The 14,265-nt window shown below is 35.1% G+C and overlaps 1 long non-coding RNA gene across 1 annotated transcript; it reads left to right on the top strand.

Moving 5' to 3' along the window:
• Window positions 1–5,105: 5,105 nt before the first annotated feature.
• LOC110786739 (uncharacterized) lies at window positions 5,106–7,746 on the top strand. Its single transcript, XR_002532932.2, has 3 exons — window positions 5,106–5,244; window positions 5,402–5,479; window positions 7,670–7,746. It is a non-coding gene; the product is annotated as an uncharacterized lncRNA (long non-coding RNA).
• Window positions 7,747–14,265: the final 6,519 nt, after the last annotated feature.

The raw sequence follows: 14,265 nt of genomic DNA on the forward strand, positions 1-14,265 counted from the left end.
TTCCGTATGACTGATGATAATCCTGTCCTTGATCAAGTTCATGAGTATGAACATTTATGTGCTGATATTGTTGCTGAGGGTATGAAAATCTGTGAGCTTTTCCAAGCCAACTGTCTCCTTGAGAAATTACCCCCTTCTTGGCAAACCTATGTCCATTCCATGAAACACAAACAAAAAGACTTTACCCTTCAAGAACTCGTTTCCCATATTAAGATTGAAGAGCAGAACCGTATCCAAACCAAGGGAAAAACTACTGACCATTCTTCCTCTACTGCTAATCTTGTTGAAACTAAAAGAAATGCAGGCTATAATAAGGGACCGAAAGGCAAGGGTCCAAATCAGTTCCATGGCACAAGGCAGAACAACAACAACAAGGAGAAAAGGCAGTTTAAAGGAAATTGTTATACTTGCAGTAAGTATGGTCATTCAGCTAGGGAATGCAGGCAAGGACATGGACCTGGGAACAAGCCAAAGGAGAACAAGCCTCAAGCTAATCTCACTGAAGACATCATTGCTGCTGTTGTGTCCGAGGTGAATCTGGTGAGCAACGTGACTGAATGGGTTGTTGATACTGGAGCAACTCGCCACATTTGTTCGAGCAAGGAAATGTTTCAAGACTATGAAAAAGTTTCTGAAGGAGAATGTGTCTTCATGGGCAACTCAAGCACTGTGAGTGTACTTGGCAAAGGAAAAGTTTTTCTAAAGCTTACTTCTGGAAAAACTATTGCTTTGCAAAATGTTTTGCATGTACCCGATATCCGCAGGAACCTCATTTCTGGTGCTTTACTTAACAAAGCAAGTATCAAGTTAACTTTTGAATTTGATAAACTTGTACTTACCAGAAATGGTGAATTTGTGGGTAAGGGATTTTGTAATGGGGGTTTATTTGTGCTTGACGTTGTGACTGATAATAATAATTCTTCTTCTTCTGTTTATATTGCTGAGTCAATTTCTTTATGGCATTCTAGACTAGGTCATGTGAATGTTGCATCTGTCAAGAGACTCAAACAACTTAGTCTTATTCCAGATTTTAGTAATACCTCTTTTGACAAATGTGAAGTTTGTGTAGAAGCTAAGCACCCGAAAAAAGCCTTTAATAAGAATGTATGTCGATCTTCTACCCTACTAGAACTAATTCATAGTGACTTAGGCGACTTTAAGAATTCCATGAGTAGAGGAGGAAAACGTTATTATATTACCTTTGTAGATGATTTTTCTCGTTATTGTAAGGTCTATTTATTGAGTACTAAAGATGAGGCAGAAGAGAAATTCCATATTTATAAGGCTGAGGTTGAAAACCAATTAGACCTGAAAATAAAGAGAGTTAGATCAGATAGAGGTGGTGAATATGATGGAACTCCTTTAAAGAAATTTTGTGAAGCTAATGGGATTATTCATGAGGTTACAACTCCTTATACCCCAGAACAGAATGGAATAGCTGAACGCAAAAGTAGGACACTTAAGGATATGATGAATATTATGCTTATAAGTTCTGGTATGCCTACTAACATGTGGGGTGAGGCAATTCTTTCTGCTTGCTATGTGCTTAACCGTGTTCCCCATAAGAAATTAGATAAAACCCCATATGAATTGTGGAAAAGGTTTAAGCCTAATGTGGGTTACCTTAAAGTGTGGGGGTGTTTGGGAAAAATAGGACTTCCTGATTTTCAAAGGAGTAAGATTGGACCTAAAACCGTAGATGGTATTTTTATAGGTTATGCGTCCAACAGTGCTGCATATAGATTCATTCTTAAGGATGCATCTGGTTTTGGACCAATTCGTGAGTCAAGGGATGTAGAGTTTTTTGAACATATTTTCCCTATGAAAGTTAATGTTCAAGCATGCTTACCTGTTGCATCTCCACCTTCCATTGTGCATCATGACATTGCATCATCTAGTGAGGCTCTAGAACCTAGAAGGAGTAAAAGAACTAGAACTGAGTCTAGCTTTGGACCCGATTTTATTACTGCCTTCCTAATTGAGAAAGAGTTATTAGACGAGCAAGAAGTTGATGCATTTCTCTTAGAAGAAAACCCTAGATCCTATGGAGAAGCTATGAGGTCAATTGATTCAAATTTTTGGTTAGAGGCCATAAATAGTGAAATTGAGTCTATCATGAGTAATAACACTTGGATTTTGTCTGATCTTCCTAGAGGTTGCAAGCCCTTATGTAGTAAGTGGATTTTTACTAAGAAACATACTCCAAAAGGATCTTTGATTAAGTATAAATCTAGGCTTGTGGTAGGAGGTCATCGTCAAAAGCATGGTGTAGACTATTTTGATACATATTCTCCTGTCACTAAAGTTGCCACCATTAGAGTCTTAATTGCACTTGCATCCATTCATGATCTTTTTGTGCATCAAATGGATGTAAAAAATGCTTTTTTGAATGGTGATTTGAATGAAGAAATTTATATGAAGCAACCAGAGGGATGTGTTGTTCCTGGACAGGAAGATAAGGTATGCAGGCTCATTAGATCATTGTATCACTAGAGGAAAAATCGTCATGTGCTTCCCTTCAAGTGCGGCTCATTTAGTAAATTGGCAGCACTTGAGAGCATGAAAAATAAAAGAAAAAATACATTTTCACAAGTGCGGGCTATTTTAAAAAATTGGCAGCACTTAAACTCAACTGCGGGCTTTAAACTTAAGTGCGGGCTCATTTTACAAAAGCCGCACATAAGATTTCTAAAATATTCTAAAAAAAAGAGAAAAATATTTCTAAAATCAGAGAATCCTTCGTTTTCTCTCTCCCTGATTCTTTTCCTTCTTCCTCTTCAGCTTCGTTTTCTCTCTCCTCTGTCGTCGCCGTCGCTTCTTCACCGCCGGAGATCGATCTCCTCCACCGCCGGTGATCTCTACCCTCTTCCATATCAGACTAATTCAGGTTTAAGTACTCTGTTAATTTCGATACAATTTTATCCTGGTAAAGCCAATCCTCCTGAAATTGCATCTATTGGAGGTGTTAGAGTATTTTTATGTTTTGGTGTGTTCATCTCTTTTGGATTATGTCTAAGGTTTATTTTGATCATATGAATTTGCTGTTTGGAAGTTACTTTTTCTATATTTGGATTTCAAAATCGCCATGTGCTTCCCTTCAAGTGCGGCTCATTTAATAAATTGGCAGCACTTGAGAGCACAAAAAAAATGAAAAAACATACATTTTTACAAGTGCGGGCTCATTTAAGAAAATTGGCAGCACTTGAGTTCAAGTGCGTGCTCACTTAAAAAACGAGCCGCACAAAATTTCACGGGTTCTTATTTTCAATTTAATATTCATTTTCGCGCTCCTCTCCTTCCCCTTTCTCTACCTCATCTCTCTTTCTCCAGCTCAAACGACTCTCACTCTTCACCTCAAACCCCCTCTCTCGTCCCTTTGCTGCTTCTCGGCCGGTAACCCACCACCACCATTTCTCTTGTCGGCGGCACAACTGCTTCTATCTTTGTTGTTTTGCACTGCCCAGTTGTTGGTTCTCTGCTCTCTCTCGCCGGCTCCATCTTTCTCTCGTTACTACCTTGTATCTCCACCACCAACGGTGGCCGAAGGTGGTAGCTGAGGTTTGTCATCCGTGCTACACTGTCGATCGATAATTTCCTATTTTCCTTCATCAATTAAGTTGACTTTGAATAAAATCAAAACCCCCAATTTACAAACCCTAACTTCCTAGAAATTTGATTTTTGGTTAATCTTTAATGTTTCTATCTATTATTTTGTTTATCATGAGTAATTTATTTGATTCTTTGATCTGCTTCGATAAAATTTTAATTTTCAAGTTAATTGGGAGTTTTTTCATTTTCATAATTTCAGATTTAATTATTAATTTCCAATTCATACTGAATAAAGCTGCATATTATATCCACAAGGGTAGTTATCGATCCAATTAATGGAATTTGGAATTTCTCTGAATTGGAGGAGCCTATATTGTGAAAAATGCTTTTAAGATGCTTAGAAGAATTCTCAAATTTTGGCATTACTGAGAAACAAAAATTTGTATTCTTGGTTGTTCAAAGTAAAACATGTTACTGATCTAGCTAATATGTTTTTCCAGCAATGCAACTAGATTTTTTAATATGATTATGTAGTTTATAACTGTGTATGAGCACTTTAAGTTTATGTATACTATGTGTAACCATGTTTAATCCAGATACTTGGTGATGATTAGTTTTGTTTTCTGATGCTTGATTGGTTATGTCATCAAATCAGAAGTTCGTTGTCTATCAGACTATTGCAAGTCTTGCATTTGGACGATCATTCTTTATTAGTACTTTAAGACTTCGTCTTAGTACTTCTTCAAGCGTAGATTTGTATTCTTATCTTCAAGGGTTATAGTCCATGATTTGCAGGTCATCATTGCTACACTCTTTAGTTTGTTATAGGGTTTCTATTTTGTTGCTGCTGGCTACTGTAGCCTACATGTTGCTAGTGAAGTTCCTAGAGTGAAGCTGTTGTCTTCTTCTCTGGTAGCAGCTGTTGTTGTGAGAAGTTTACTTTTGGCTGCACTTTGCTAGGCTGGATGACCTGCTCTTCTTTGTTGATGTTGTGTTAGATGAGGCCTTTAGGTTAATCTGGAGGGTCGGGGCCGGAAAACCGAGGATCGTGTTTATCCAATATAAATATGTCAGATTTCAGATCAGGCCCCTATAACATTTTTTTTAATAGTTTGTTTTCTTGTGAATGCTCATGTGTATTATAAATTGCATTAGTTAAGTTGTTGAACCTAGTTACTCAACTTTTTCGGCAATGTCATTCTACTACAACTTTATTTGTATTTTGTTATGCCGGGGTGGCTTAATCACCATATACTTGTCTAGCGTCTGCTTACTTCTTACTCTAGTATAGAGTTTCTTTTGTAAAAAAAGTAATTTACATGCAGGTTTGCCTTATGAAGTTTAAGATAGAGTGTTATTGTCTTAAGGCTGCAGTGTTTAAAAAGTTTGTTTATTCCAATTTGCCATGATTTCCCATATGATGGTTTTCTTGAGTCTATTTGTGTCCCATTCGCTGATTTCCTCCTACTATTTTCTATAACTTGTGTTACCTTCTTTGTGATGGTTCTTAGGTTCACCTTGCTGATGGATTTCAGGTTCTCTAAAACCTTACAATTTCTGGTCTCCAAGAAGGGGGTGATATCATTGGATCCGTGGAGAGTATTAGAATAGTAGTTCTGGTGCATCTAATGTGGGACACCAGCCTGTCCAGAAATTTTACATGATTGTAGTTGTTGTAGATTCATCAAATCCAAGGTGATTATTTTTTCATTTTCTTTTAGTTTAAATACATTTTTGTATATACTAGTAGTAATCAGATTCTAGGTAATTATTTTTTCACTTTCATTATTTTAGTAATTTTTTTATACTAGTAGTAATTACAGGATCCTTGTGTTCTGGTTTCTTGTAACAGCTCTGGCACACTTTATTATTGGACAGGAAGAACATACACACTGCCGGTTCAAAGTATTCAAACAAATTAGTTCACCTGGTGAGCTCTTTTGCTTCCTCTCTTTTACTTTCATTCACACATTAAGGGAAACGTGTATGCTTCTTATTCTTTTATCAGTTAATGCAGTAGCTAAAGTCTATTCAATAAAGAAGTTCTATGTTGGTGTATATATAGCTATAATCAATATCTATTCATTATGTCCTTAGCTGAGCTCGTTTGTGTTTGTTGCTTTGCCTGCTGCGATGTGATTCTGCCTACTGCTATTCTGCTATACCTGCTTTGATTATGATATGCTTCTTCTATTTGACCTGATCTGCATACTTTTGATTTGATCTTCTGTTTCTGATCTTCTTTTGTTCTACTTCTTCTATTTTTATCCCGTGTTTTTGTTCTGATATGCTTATGTTTTGCTTCTTCGTGCAACCAGGTGGTAATTTATGGTCAGAGTTGACCATAATTGACTTTCTAATTTTTTTTTTGTTTAGCTTGTATGCTGGATTTTGTTCCGTTTGAAGGATTGTAGGTGTTAACCCATGTTATACAAGATATGAGCTATAATGATGAACGAACCCTTAATGTCCAAAACTAGACCAAACTAGGTGAGATGGAGTCGTAATATCATAAAAATAAGAATATAAAACATGAATAGGTTTTAAGTTCATTATTTAGATTCATTTTTCCAAAGTTATGAGCGAAATAACTTATTTTAGACAAGATATGACCTATATAGATCGAATGAGCCCTAAATATGCACAACTAGACCAAAGTAGTTGAGATTGCGTCTTACAATCATAAAAATAAGAATATAACGTGAATAGGTTTAAAAGTTCATCTTTCAGGTTCATTTTTTCAAAGTTAGGAACGCAATAACCTATTTTAGACAAATATGACCTATAATGATTGAATGAGACCTAAATGTAGATAACTAGACCACAATAGGTGTGATAGAGTCTTACAAACATAAAAATAAGTATATTAAACATGTAAATGGTTTAAAATACTTATTTAAGTTCATTAGTGGAAAGTTGGGAGCGAAATAAAGCATTTTGGTCAAAATATGACCTACATGAACAAACTAGCCTTAAATGTTCATAACTTGACAAAAGTAGGTAACAATGAGTCTTAGAAACCTTAAATAAGTCCAATGAACGTGTAAAGGGTTTAAAATACTTATTTCCGGTTCATTAATTGAAAGTTGGGAGCGAAATAAGCCATTTTTGTCAAAATGTGGCCTATAATGATCAAACAAGCCTTGAATGTGCATAACTTGACCAAATGAGGTTATAATGAGTCTTAGAAGCATAAAAATAAATATATTAAACATGTGAATGACACAAAATAATTATTTAGATTCGTTAGTTGAAAGTTATGAGCGAAATAAGTCAAAATATAACCTATAATGATCAAACGAGCCTTAAATGTACATACCATGAGCAAAGTAGGTAATGAGCCTTTTAAACATAAAACTAAGTATATTAAACATGTAAATGGTTTGAAATACTTATTTACATACCATGAGCAAAGTAGGTGAATGAGCATTTTAAACATAAAACTAAGTATAAAAATGGTTTGAAATACTTATTTAAGTTCATTAGTTGAAAGTTGGGACCGAAATAAGTCGTTTTACTCAAAATGTGACCTATAGTTATCAAACAAGCCTTAAATGTGCATAACTTGACCAAATTAGGTGATAATGAGTTTTTGAAACATAAACTAAGTGTACTAAACATGTAAAGGGTTTAAAATACTTATTTAAGTTCATTAGTTGAGATTTAGGGGCGAAATTAGCCATTTTAGTCAAAATATGAAGTATATTGAAATGTGCATAACTTCACCAAAGTGGGTGATAATGAGTCTTTGAAACATAAAGCTAAGTGTATTAAACATGTACAGGGTTTAAAATTAGTGGAAAAGTTAGGAGCGAAATAAGCCATTTTAGTCAAAATTTGAACTATAATGAACAAACGAGCCTTAAATGTGTATAACATGACCAAAGTAGGTGAGAATGAGTGTTTGAAACATAAAACTAAGTATATAAAACATCCAAAGGTTTTAAATACTTATTTAGGTTCATTAGTTGAAAGTGAGGAGAGAAATAAGCCATTTTTATTATTATAAGGTTCATTATTTCATTGTTGTGAGCAAATTATGTCTTACTTTAATGTACCATACAATATTTATAATACAACTAACATATATTTTTTCTTCTCGATGATCGATCTTCTTTAGGTATTCAACAATCCGAGGGAGCAGCCTTTTACCATTGAGTAGATAAATGAAGTTCGAGAAAAGTTGGCAAATTTCATTACTATTTATCGTCTTTGATATTTTCTTGTAGTGAATCTTAGATTGTGGATGCTAGTTTTTATAGGATTGTAATGTAATCAATTTTTATATTTATAATTATATACTATTTAATTTAATTATCTATATAATTGGATACTTTTTTTATGTGATGCATGGAGGTTAACTAGTGGGCCTGGTCTAATTGTATAATATATGTAGCAGGGATATCAGTTATATAACAAATTTCTAGATCAATTGCGGCTCATTTATATATCAAGTGCGGCTCTTTTTTATGCTTGTGCTGCACATTTTTATGTCAAGTGCGAGCTAATTTCAAAAATTGGCAGCACAAAATTTGTCAAGTGCGGGCTCATTTTCAAAATTGGCAGCACAAACTTTGTCAAGTGCGGGCTCATATTACAAAATTGGCAGCACCAAATTTGTCAAGTGCGGGCTCATTTTGTAAATTGGCAGCACTTGAAGTATCAAGTGCTGCCAATATTTTGGCAGCACTTGAGAAACATCAAGTGCGGGCAAGCCATGTGCTGCACATGTAAAAGCCCGCACTTAACCCCTTAAAATGAGCCCACACTTGAGCTTTTTTCTTCTAGTGTATGGATTAAAACAAGCACTTAAACAATGGTATGACAAATTTCATCAAACTATTATTTCTAATGGCTTTCAGGTAAATGATTCTGATGCTTGTGTGTATTCCAAACTTTCAAAACTTGGTTGCGTTTTCATATGTCTATACGTGGATGACATGTTAATTTTTGGTACCAATATAGACATAGTGAACGAAACCAAGGCTTTCCTAAATTCTTGTTTTGAGATGAAGGATTTAGGAGAGGCAGATGTGTTTCTTGGCATAAAGATTACTAGAACTTCATATGGGATGTCTTTAAACCAATCTCATTATATTGAAAAGATTTTAAAGAAATTTGGTCAATTTGACTGCACTCCAGTGCAAACCCCATATGATTCTAGTATTCATTTGAAAAAGAACAAAGGTAATTCTGTATCACAGGAACAATATGCCAAGATTATTGGAAGTTTGATGTTTTTGATGAACTACACTAGACCTGATATAGCATATGCGGTTAGTAGATTGAGTAGATATACTCATAATCCTAATCAAGATCACTGGAATGCATTGATTAGATTATTGAAGTATTTGAAAGGCACTATCAATTGGGGTTTACATTATCATAGAGCACCTTGTGTTCTTGAGGGATATTGTGATGCCAATTGGGTGTCGGATAGTGATGAAATTCAATCTACTAGTGGCTATGTTTTTACTCTTGCTGGAGGAGCTATATCATGGAAATTATCTAAACAAACTTGCATTGCCAAATCTACTATGGAATCTGAGTTTATTGCTTTAGAATTGGCAGGACAGGAAGCTGAATGGATAAGGAGTTTGCTTGCTGATATTCCATTGTGGGGGAAACCAGCTCCATCAGTTTCAATGCATTGTGACTCACAAGCTGCAATTGGGGTAGCGAAAAATCAAGCCTATAATGGAAAGAGAAGGCATATTCGCTTAAGGCATGCTATAGTTAGAGATCTGATCAGAAAAAAATCTAATATCACTCGAGTATGTAAAGTCCGAGAGGAATATTGCAGATCCTCTCACCAAAGGCCTTTGTAGAAAAATGGTGCTTGAGTCAGCACAAGGAATGGGTTTAAAGCCTATTGTGGAGTAAATTGTGGTGGACACCCATCTTAGGAAATCTAAGTTCAATGGGTCAAACGAAATCACAAAAGAACTCATGTTTGTTACTACTACCATTCCTAATAATAAAAGTGATGTAGTATTTTTCTAACTATCATATGCGTAAGGTTGAGCTAAGGCTCTTAATAAGTTCATAGCCTTCAGAAGGTGGTTTGTGACAGTACAAACTTGATGAACTTACCTATGTGAATGTGGGGGTTACGCCCAATCCCCTATGAGAGTCCTTAAGGCTGAGGACCACTAGAGCATTCATGAAATCCGGGTATTTTCTGGGGCACTACAAAATTACAAATTGCGAAAACGAGTCTTGATTTGAGAAAAGTTGAAACGCGCAAAAGTAGTTTACTAACTTCGTGATAGGTTCAAAGAGAAATCTACCTAAACCGACTGTAAGATACTTTTGTATGCGTTGGGTGTTAATTCAAGTCCAAAAGACATTGACACTTTCAAAACTAAAGTCTCCGTTGCCCAAAACGTTCCTTCCTAGTTTTTCCTGTTCTTTTGAATCATGTGGGGGATTGTTGGAAGTATAGGTAGTGATGCTTCAAAAGAATGAAAATTGTGCTTGTCCCACATTGACAAAAAATAAGAGTTTTACCCACTTTATATATCCTCACTCCACTAATAGGTTTGTTAGAAGACTTGAGAGGAGGCTCTAGGCCACCGCACACGCGCGCGCGCGCGGGCTGGGCCGGGCTCGGGCGAGGGCGAGGGCGAGTGGCGCGGCGTGTTTGCGGGTGCGGGTGGGGCCCTTTTTGCCGCCAATCAATCCCGTGTAACGGCTAGTTGTTGTATTTTGGTAACCGAATAATTTCCATAACGGTTACAGATTTTATTCCGGAAATTGAGTCATTGATTGATTCTAATTGAATACCGAATTTATTTCCTTCCCGAAATAATTCTTCAGCCTTCCGTTATTTATTTTGGCTTCCTCCTTCACAAAGAAAACACAGAAAAATTTGCTCTCCGAAAATTTTCCTCTCAAACACATACTCTTTGATTCATTTGGGCAACGTTCAATTTCGTTTTCAATCTATCTTTTCGTACTACACCAACGAGATAGATGTCGTGTAACCCTGGAGGTTGATTGTCAAGAGGCCGTGTGTACGTAACGGGGCAAATTCAACTTTAGGGCAGTGTTCATACACGCCACGACTTGGTTAAAGATAAGTTTATTCGTTCATTACTAGTCATTGTTCCTACATGCTTAACTAAGTGGTTCTATTGCTTTTCTAATCGATTTCATTGTTTAACCTATCTTTTCCATAACATAACTTATATGACACCAAGGCGATCTTTTGTGTAAGGTCGTCTTATATAAAAGTTTGTATAAGAATTATATTGTATATAAAATTCCTAGTATATATTTCGTATTATGGAAAGTTGTCTAATGTTAATAGGTGTATGTTTCAAGAGTTTATGTTGTGTTAGAGTCGTGTACCTGTGTATTACATATACGTTAATCTATACAAAAGGCCAACTCATTTTCTCTTAATCTTCTCTGTGTTTAACATGCTATTAGAGCCTCTCTAAGATGAGAGATTTGTTTTCGATCCTTTGTCTAAACACAACCCTAGTGTTTTTTTTTCCCGCAAACCCAATTAAGAGAATTTGTACCTTTAAATTAGTCGATCCAGATTTTTTTCTTGATCTTCTCTGCGCGCAAATTTATCTCGAACAAGGAGTGTACCTGTTCGCTTAGGTTTGCGCGTCGTCCAACATGAGTATACCTCCGAATATTTTCTTTTGGTTCGGTGATCGATATAATGTAACGTCGCTTCTAAAATAAGAGTCGTTAAAACTAATTTTAATGAGAATATTTGTGTATTACTACGCATACAAGCTAGTTAACATCGTAGCCTAATGATAGAAGGAAGAAACTTTTGTAATTATCGTAAAGGAAAAAAAGATGCATGCATGCATGGCTTTTATAATAGTTAGAATCGAATTATTGCAAAAACTCGTTGTGGATCTAAGAGTTGTCAATTAATAGTTGGAGCCTACTTAGCACGTTCAAAACTTTCAAATTGCAAAATAGTGACAATGACAAATGAATAAAGTGATACCAAGTAATATACTGTAATGATGGTTTCTTAATTTCATAGGTTAATTGCATGAGTTAATTTAGGTAATGCTAGTTGATGATTGGTTTTACGGAGTACTTCTAGCTACTTCGTATATTGTTTTTCATTGCATGATTAGGGTGTGATTTTAAGTTAATTTTATGCATGGAATTATATATGATCGTCAATTATTCTTTAGTTTGAGGATGTCCAAGAAAAAACATAACAAAACATATACTACGTATATATGCATGCATGTTCGAGTAATGGTTTGTAATGGACATTCCCATTAATATATGTCCACATTGACGAAGCTAGCTAGATTGTGTATGTAGTGACATGCATGGTAGCATTGAATTGGTAGAGTGTTGAAAGATGGACAACATATTAATACAAATTAATTTACAATTGTTGTCTAGTTAATTTCATGTAGAATACATGTATAAAGATATGATATTGGACAACGTACTGCTGCCATCATGTATCCTGCATATCGATCAACCTCGCCCGGCCCTTTCATCTTCGATTCACTGATTGTATGTTAATGATATGGTGTACTTGTATATAATATATTGCGTATACTACTAGTATTAAACTATTACCTACATTCATATAATCATATGGATCAGTATCGAACAAGTGTAGTCGTAACTTAATTATAATATGCTCCCTCCAAAGAAAATTAAATTACACCATACTCTTACTCTACTAATGGACTAGCTCCCATTTTCTATGCACGTCCTAGCTAGTGCTATTGTTTTTTTCTTGTCAACAATCATCATCATCAAACATTTAAACGTTTCATACTTTCTATAGTTAATTTAAACTACCTCGCTCCGGTCCCTGGGACTATGGAAAGAGGTACGAGATCGACTATGTTTTATTCTTTTCACCTTATTCTTATTGCTTTGAAGCAGTCGGAATTACCAAAGAAAAGCAAGCGCTAATCTTTAGAACGAACAAACAGATTTACGAGCGATAAATCTGTAAAAGCTCCGGAATCCACCAGAAAAGAGATAAACTCTCAGAATTTTATTATCAAAAGAATAGTTGCCCTCTATTGACGAAAATAAAGTGTTTAAATAGTTAACACAAAAACTCTAATACGAAACGGAATTAAAAACAAAAGTCGAAAATAATTAAACTGCATATTTCGAGTCCTAAACGAACTCGGATGGCTTAAAAAGCCCATCAATCACAGCTAAGCTGTGCGTTGAACTCGTGGGCCCGTTTCCTTTCCAAAAACATATTTTATTAAGCAATCCGACACCGGAGGCTCGACTAGTAGAAATCATTTCAGCAACTTTTAGCAATTTGCTTCTTTGTCGAATCGTGCAGCCATCCAGCTTCCTACGTCAGTTTATTCTTTTTAAAATTGGATCAGATCAAATTAGATCATAAAGAATTAGACCAATCCATATCAAAAACTAAAAAAAACCATATCAAATCAGGTGAAGACCGAGAACAAAACCCAAAGAGGTATTATAGGAATTTAGCCCACCTGCTAAGGTTGTCACTGTCACGAATTTGTTTGATAGATGGAGCATGTATTAGTATATTAGCATGTTAGATAATTAGATTAATCATTATTTTTTATTAAATTCATCTTTATTGTGAACTTAAGTTATCAATAGTATGCATTAAAAGGCAAATGGGGAGAATTTTTTGATGTAAAGGGGGAGACTACTCTAATACTTCGTAGGAATTTTAGCACCGATGTTTCAAAGTTTGTTGGAGGAGCGTGAGACCCACCGAGAATTGGGCGGAAGAGAAGGGCGTAGGAAGAACAATGTTGAGGAAGTCAAGGGAGACATCAGACACGTTGAGAGAAGACCTTCATTTTGGGGTGGGGGGTAAAACTGTAAAAAAAAAAAAAACAGCTGGAGAAGGCTTGCTGCCCACGTACGCGTTGCGGGGTTGTGGGCCGTACTCTTGGAAGTTGGAGGCTCTTTTAATATTTTGTTAGCCAATACTTGTGCCCCACGTAAGCTTTTACCTTCTGGCCGGCAACATTCTATGGACAAACAACTTCCCCAAACGAAAAATTTGCGAATACAAACGTAATAAAGTTTTAGATTTCCTCATTAAAACATCGAATATCTAATTTTAGCAATTACAACCTTAAATTTTTAGATCCTTTTTAAATTACAATGTGAAGTTATTTTTCGGCAAACATTACTGGAATATGATGTCATAATGTTATTAAAAAACAATTACATAATTTCTATAGAAAAAAATCAAAAAAGAAGAATTAAAAAAAATAAGTCGAAAATAAGAATTTAAAAAATCGATTTTTTTTATAGATATTATATAATTTTTTAAAATAACATTATGATATCATCTTCCGGTTACTTTTGCCGAAAAGAACTTTGGGTTGGAATTTAAAGTAGACGTATAAGTTTAAGGTTGTAATTGGCAAAATTAGAAATTTGAGGTTGGAATTGGCAAATAGAGAACTTTATTAGGTTGTATTTGCCAAATTTGCCATTTAAAAATTACTCTTTCCGTCTTTTTTAATTTGTTCTTTACGTTTGTTAATTTGGATAGATTTTGACTGTGGTGCATTATGATTGTAGTCTTGGTTAATTTGGAAAAAAGTTTCACTTGAACAAAGCGGGCCTTTGTGAAATTAGAGAGATAATTATTATTGTGAAACAGGTGAATGGTGTAAATGTATATGATTGTATATGCTTATGACTTCATGAGTATTGAAGGTCTTAAACTTTTGATAAACCTTTGAT

This window comes from Spinacia oleracea, chromosome 1 (assembly GCF_020520425.1).
Source record: "Spinacia oleracea cultivar Varoflay chromosome 1, BTI_SOV_V1, whole genome shotgun sequence".
Classification (NCBI taxonomy): Eukaryota; Viridiplantae; Streptophyta; class Magnoliopsida; order Caryophyllales; family Amaranthaceae; genus Spinacia; species Spinacia oleracea.